This window comes from Lissotriton vulgaris, chromosome 10, assembly GCF_964263255.1.
Source record: "Lissotriton vulgaris chromosome 10, aLisVul1.2, whole genome shotgun sequence".
In the NCBI taxonomy this organism is placed as follows: Eukaryota; Metazoa; Chordata; class Amphibia; order Caudata; family Salamandridae; genus Lissotriton; species Lissotriton vulgaris.
Window position 1 is genome coordinate 1,042,179,076 of NC_141698.1, and position 7,613 is coordinate 1,042,186,688.

Genomic DNA, 7,613 nt, shown 5'->3' on the forward strand with positions numbered 1-7,613 from the left:
GATCAGTCTGCAAGTATAAGCGTGTCAGGTGTGCTGATTAATGCCTTGAGAGCAGCACTATCACTGACATAAAATCGTTTTTACCAGCACTGAAAGAAAGAAGAAACAATCTGTTTAACTCTTTCATTTGTTTAGGGAAGCTACATTTCTTGCAAATGAAGTCAGCCCTGTGAATTTCTGAAATAACTCAAAGTGAAGACTTCTTTTCTGTAAAATACGAGCTTTGAAAAAGCTTAAACATGTGATTCATGTATATGTATGTATGTGTGTGTGTATATATATATATATATATGTATATATATGTATGTATATATATGTATATATATATATATATGTATATATATATATATATATATGTATATATATATATATGTTTCTTGTGGATTTTGAGGAGAGTCGAGCGAAATATATATATGTATATATATATATATAACCAACTGGCGATAGCCAGTAGGTATATATAGTTAGGACCTAGTTACCATAGGAAATGCCGAACATTCTATTGGGAATAACTTTGGCGCCGATTGAGGGATCTGCCTGTAATTTTCCTTAAATTTGCCTCACTGCGCTCCGCTCCTTCCTTGAAAGTTTTGGGGGGGATTCGTCAAGCGGGGGCCGAGAAAAAAGGGGGGTCCCAAAACGTGTTTTCCCCATGTTCATTTCTATAGGGACATTCTGACAAGGCTACAGCTCGAACGGCTGAACGGAATTACACCAGATTTGGCAAAATGGTAGGGACTGGTATGGAGCAGTGCCTTTTGTATGTTTGGTGTAAATCCCTCCAGTAGTTCATGAGAAAATTGAATGTAAAATTGAGTCCAATGCAATTTTCAATAGGACCTTTAGACACAGCTACAGCCCGAACAGCTGAATGGAATTACCGCAAACTTGGCAAAATGGTAGAGCCTGGTATGCAGAAGTGCCTTTTGTATATTTGGTGAAAATCCCTTCAGTAATTGTTGAGAAAATCGACTTTCTTCAAATTATATATCTATAGGCGGGACACGGTGCGTGCCCGTGCGCACACCGTCCCTGCACTGTCCTTGCACGTGCGCAGACCTTAGCGTGCACGAGCTGCATGCTGATTGGCTGCCAATGTCTCTCAACACTCCAAAACAGAAATTGTTGGCAGCTATCTTGTGCCTCGGTAGACTGAGACTCAGGAAAGCAGAAAAACAAACGTGTAGAACTCAAAAAGGGGGCAGGGTAGAAGTACCTGACCCCCTAGGCCTGCTCTGGGGGTCCCACAAGGACCCCCCCCCCCCCCGGCCCAAAAACATTTTTTTTTTTTATTGCGGGGTCCGCGCACGTTGCTTGCACCCCGCGATTTAAAAAAAAAATTGGGGGGTGGGGCCTGGGGGGTCCTTGTGGGACCTCCTGAGCAGGCCTAGGGGGTCAGGGTGCTTCTACCCTGCCCCCTTTGCGTGTTTTGCACCTTTGTTTCACTGCTTTCTTGTGCCTTGGTTCTACCGAGTCACAAGATGGCTGCCAACACTTCCTGGTTGGAGTGTTGACAGACAGTGGCAGCCAATCAGCATGCCTTTCACAGGAAAGCAGCATGCTCATTGGCTGTCAACACTTCTAACAAGGAAGTGTTGGCATTCATCTTGTGCTAGGTAGACCGAGGCACAAAAGAAGCAGAAAAACAAATGTGTAGAACGCAAAAAGGGGGCAGGGTAGAAACACCCTGACCCCCTAGGGCTGCTCAGGTGGTCCCAGAAGGATATTTACATATTTAAACGTTATCCGCTAATAGAATTAGCATTTAGAAAACCTTTGAAATTTATTGAAAAAAACCGATAGGTTTCACGCCTGACATAGTTGGGAATTAGCATTTAAAAAGTGGTCCCAAAAGGATATTAACATATTTAAACGTTATCCGCTAATAGAATTAGCATTTAAAAAAACTTGCAAATTCACTTGAAAAAACATAGGTTTCAGGTCATATATAATTAGGAGTTAGCATTTAAAAAACCTTGCAAATTCACTGAAAAAACCATAGGTTTCAGGCCTTATATAGTTAGGAATTAGCATTTAAAAAACCATTGAAATTGCTCCTATATAGTTAGTTGTACTAACTATATTTCGCGCACCCGCAATCCACTGCTGATGATGTCATATATTACATCATTCATGACCTGGTCAGTGACATCACTGATAATCTCAAATGACATCAATGATGACATCACTGATGACATCATCCACGTGACAATCACATACACCTTTTCATACACTAGTAAAATCTTTCATCACTCTGTGTAAAATACAGAGTATCATATTTGAATCCATTGACACAGCAATACAAGTATCTAAACACCCACTCATTGATTCCTAGATGTATACACACATCTAATCACTTACCTGTAGATTCACTCATACATGCTGTCAATGATCAATAGAACACTATCAAAAATACTTATACACCTATATCGACATTAGACACCAAAACACAACCTATTCACATATGAAGTTATCCTACACACTTATGCAAACAATGGATCATACTTACATACTTACTTAGCTACACACTTACACAAACACCACTTCATCTACTTATTTAGATAGTAAGTCAAATTTAGTGTAGAATAAAATCATTATTACAAGTATACAGTTATCCATACAGTCACACACACAATCATTGAGTCTTATGTATACTTATTTATATACAACAATTGACACATACACTGCCTTTTAGTTTTCTAGTTTATCTACTGAATCAACTATTCACACATCTTTGGGCAGTCACACACCCTCCACCGAACCACACACACATTCACTCTCCCATACAAATACTCAGTTAACTAATCAATAACTAATATAGACTTTCACATAGCTAGTAACCAACTGGAGAACCAGTTTACACAACAACTGACAAAGTGATACAGATATTCACACAGTTTAGTCACTATCCACTATATTTAGTGAGACACTATAAATTGTTAAAGTCCTCCATTCAAATATTTATTTTTATATATCCACTCATACTTTAATGCAAATTGCTATATATATAATGCATATTTAAATAATGAAGCAAACCACATTCACTGGATGATGTCATCAGTGATGTCATCATTGATGTCATTTGAGATGTCATCAGTGATGTTATTTGAGATGTCATCAGTGATGTCACTGACCATGTCATGAATGATGTAATATGTGACATCATCAGCAGTGGATTGCGGGTGCGCGGAATATAGTTAGTACAACTAACTATATGGGAACAATTTCCATGGTTTTTTAAATGATAATTCCTAACTATATAAGGCCTGAAACCTATGGCTTTTCCAGTGAATATATACACACACACACACACACACACACACACACACACACACACACACACACACACACACACACACACACATATATATATATATATATATATATATATATATATATATATATATGTGTGTATATATATATATATATGTCTATATATATATATTTATATAACCTAATTTAATGTATCATTTCCATGTCCAAGCCCTGCAGTCTTATCAAAACTTGGTAAGTTTACCTATGTAAGGCTTAGAGTAAGGCCCCAGATATTGTGCATGTGCAGGAGCTGATCTGGCCTCATTGGTGCTTAACAAAAACTGTAATTGAATAAATAAATGTGTATTTTCTACAATGTAAGATATTTTAAATCCTACTCTTCTCTAACAATTCTCTTTTCTTCTACAGATTCTGTCAATAAGGACTATTGAGACATTCGTTCCTAACTCCAGAGAGAAAAAGACGATCAACAATGAACCATGGAACCACCATGCTGCGCATCCACTAAACTCTGGTGGGGCGTGGCAGCTGGTGTTGTGAATCAGGCCGCCACCAGTCACAGACCGGCTACTTCACAACACCAGGGTCACACCCCACTGCTTTCTTCATAGCATCACGATCACACAAGTTAAAGGTCCAGCTGTTTGCTTTGCACAAGTACACGCAACATGATATTACTAGCCATGCTGCATTTTCATAAACTCCCTCCAGAAGATTGTGTGAAGAACAGAAACTTTGCTCTGGGTAATCTTGTTTGTAAAACTTGGAAGCTACCTTTAGGACAACCATTGATGTTCATGAAGTATGTTTTTCATGGGTTTCTACAAACCAGAACCTTGCTTTGGTATCCTTGTCTAAATGTCAAATAAAAATGGGAAAGCCATGGCTCCCTAAGTGATGTGATACTGATCAATGTATTTTATGGGTTAATTGTATGTGAAAAAATGTATGTGTACAACATGGAGCACGACCAAAAACTACTACTAGTCAATATTGCTTGATGTCTTTGCAAGAGCGCAGTCATGACTTTGTAGATAGGTGAACAAATGTGTATATTTGTTAGAGTTCAAAAGTTCAAAGTTGTAGTTTGTGTTAATGGTTTTACTCAACACACAGCATCCCACCAGACCCAATAATATATCTTTATTGGGGGCTGGCCTCCTAATTCTGTCTTTTCCTGCAAAACGTTTAATCTTGTCTCTCTTTTAGAGCTTGATACATTGTAAACTGAATATAGATGCTTCTTGATTAAGATACTTGTGTATGCCGATCACATTTATTGCTTTTCTGTTTTTCAAAATGTAGAGTATATGTAAAGTGAATTGACGCTGGCACCTGGTGAACCTGTACTGTGATGCTACATAAATTGTAATCGTAATTGCATTTATATGAATGAACACTTTTATTGCATAATTACCTAAAATCATTGCAATTACATATTTATACAGACAAGTTAAAAACAGGTGATATTAAGAACACATGCATCAATGATTGCGTAATAAGTTAAATAAAGTAATGAGGACCGCCATTGTTTCGATGTTTCCTATCTATCTTGCAACTGCCACCAAAGAGTAAAAAATAAATGTAGTTTATAAAACTTCTTTGTACGTTCGGATAGTCATATGATTATATATAAAGTGATTTGTGCTTTGACTGTACCATGGTGAATCCACCCCTGCCTGCTAAAAGCAACCCTGATGGTAGGTCCAATCCCTGTAAATGCATTTATATCGTGCTTTCGTCCCCTGATGAGGCGTTAAAGTGGTTTTACGCCAGGGAGCACTCAGTTCCGGTATCCAAGGGTAGTAGTTAGTCCAATATTATTGGTTATTGTTGGCTACAGAGATTAGTTTTGTGTTTTTATATGATAACCCTTCTATGCATTCTCTCCAGTTTCTTTGCAGTGATTAAATGAATGAATGGCTGCCCCCAGATTGCACTGAGTGAGCAAGCGAGGAACCAACCTCCCTGTCATTAATGGTGCTCAAGGATATCATCGAACGGAGAGTATTTAGAAATGATGGTGCCACATTGTGGAATTTACAGCACCGTTTTGAATGGCATGATAAGTTTTAGGGGCGTTTCTGAATTAACATGTGCAAAATACCTAAATTGCAGGAGGACACAAATAGAATGGGGCAGTCATGGGATGGCAGGGTGATGACAGCCCATCCTTCTCTGAAAACAGTCCCCTAGCCTGCAGCCTATGATGATGCACGTCTTTTGTAGGCGAATGGGTCACAATTAAAGTAGTTAGGGTTCAAAGGAAAGTATCAGTTGCTGCTGGATGAGGCTAATTTTCAATTGGATAGTTTATTCTAAAAGGTACACAAATTATATATTTGTTCTTTCTTTTGTGGAGATCATTTTAATTCCAGTAAGATATACATTGTAAACAGTCTGACATTTTAAAAGGCGTAAATAATAAAAGAATATTCTGAAATGTTTTGCATCCTTAATGGATCAGTTGGAGAGCGGCGGTGATGTGAAAGCTGTACAGAGGTAAAGAAGTATCACTGGTAAGCACAGAAATGTGTGTGGGAGTGCCTAATTTCTAAAAAGAAATTAATACATAGAGACCTTAACTTTTTTTCTAGGAGCCAGTCAACAGCGCTGCTGGATTCCAGGGTGGCAGATTACCAAGATTGCCTGACCTTGATTCCACTGCTTCTGTAAAATAAAACAAATGCCTCTTTTCCCCCCCAAGACCCTACACGTCCTGTATTTTTACCTCCCTCTTTAAGGTTATTTGATCTCTATTCCTTTGTCACTGCTTTTTTATGTGTCTCTTACTCCTTTTTCTGCGTCTCTTACTCCTTTTTCTGCCTCCTGCCCTGTGGCAAAGAGTGGTGCTGAAAAATAAACCCTGGTCCCCAAAAACGGCCACCTGTGCTCACCACCAGCGACTACAAGCAAACATTAGGCAATGTTGCAGGACAAGGGAGTCGCCAGAAAATTAAAATACCCCCCACTTTGAATCAAAGAACTGATTTCACCAAGCAGGCAAAGCAAGTCTGCCAGAACCTCCGTAGAAGAGCACCCGTTTCCATCCAATCATCTATCCATTCACCCTTCCTTCCACCCATTTCATCTTTACATTTGGTCATCCATTCATTCTTCTACCATTCCATTCATCCATTGGCCAGTCCATTGATCCATTTGCATATCCATTATCTACGCATATACACATCCATCCACTCATACATCCATCTTTTGACTTATCCATCCATTAATAAAGCCTTTCATCCATCAGTTGATCCTTTGGTCCATCCATTCATCTATCAATCATCCATCAATTCTCTCAGATTTCCATTTACTTTGTCATCCATTCATCCTCCAAGTTTTCAATTTACTATGCCACCTATTCTCTCACATTTCCATTCTCTCTTCCATCCTATCACTTACACATTTATCCACCCTCTCAGATTTTCACTTATGTTGCCATCCTTTCACCCACCCACCCATCCTCTCAGATTTCTATTTACTCTGCCATCCTTTCCCCCACACATCCAATCATCATCCATCCTCAGATTTGTGTCCATCCCTCCATACCCTCAGATTTCTATTTACTCTGCCATCTTTTCACCCGCTCATCCACCCATTCATCCACCCCTCATTTCCATTCTCTTAGATTTCTTTTTACTCTGCCATCCTTTCCCACTCCCATTCACTCTCCACCTATCCACCCTCTCAGATTTCCATTTATTCTGCCATCTTTTCATTTACCTATCATTCATTCATCCACCCATCCTTTCACTTGTCATCCATCCTTTTACCCACCCATCCCTTCTTCTAGCCGTCCACCCTTTCACCTACTTATCCAGCCTTTCATCCACCTATTATTTCACCCACTCATCCATTCATCCATTCTCCTACTCATGCATCCATTCATCTGTCCTTTTTTCCCTTTTCTATCAACCCATCTTTCTTTCTTCCTTTTAGCGTTAATTATGAGCTTTTTTATCTGCAAAGTTGCAGATAAAAGAGGCCCATAAACAACCCCACCCCCACTGTAGCTGCTAAAGCACGAGGTTCAAGACGCCACTGTTGCATATGATGTATGCACTGAAAATGCCGGATGGGGGTAAACTTGTGGCAGAGGAGCCGACCACATCATTTTAATATGTGTTTGTGCATGGCTTTATGTGCACACAATGCACACATGCAATAAGGATGAGAAAATAAACACTACCAAATGGCTTCAAATTAAAAGGGCCACCACAACCAGTTCATACATATAGATAGAAACATATATCAATCAGAACTTGTAGAGCCCGCTACTCACTCCGAGGGGTATCCAGGCACTTGCGTGAGGTGGAGCTACTCAAACAGCCAGG

The 7,613-nt window shown here is 39.2% G+C and overlaps 1 long non-coding RNA gene across 1 annotated transcript in view; it reads left to right on the forward strand.

The window, feature by feature from the left end:
* LOC147689286 (uncharacterized) overlaps nucleotides 1-5,684 on the forward strand; it is a 196,399-nt gene extending 190,715 nt beyond the window's left edge. Inside the window, exon 4 of the long non-coding RNA XR_015300605.1 lies at nucleotides 3,685-5,684. This is a non-coding gene — a long non-coding RNA (uncharacterized LOC147689286). The remainder of the gene's footprint in view (nucleotides 1-3,684) is intronic.
* Nucleotides 5,685-7,613: the final 1,929 nt, after the last annotated feature.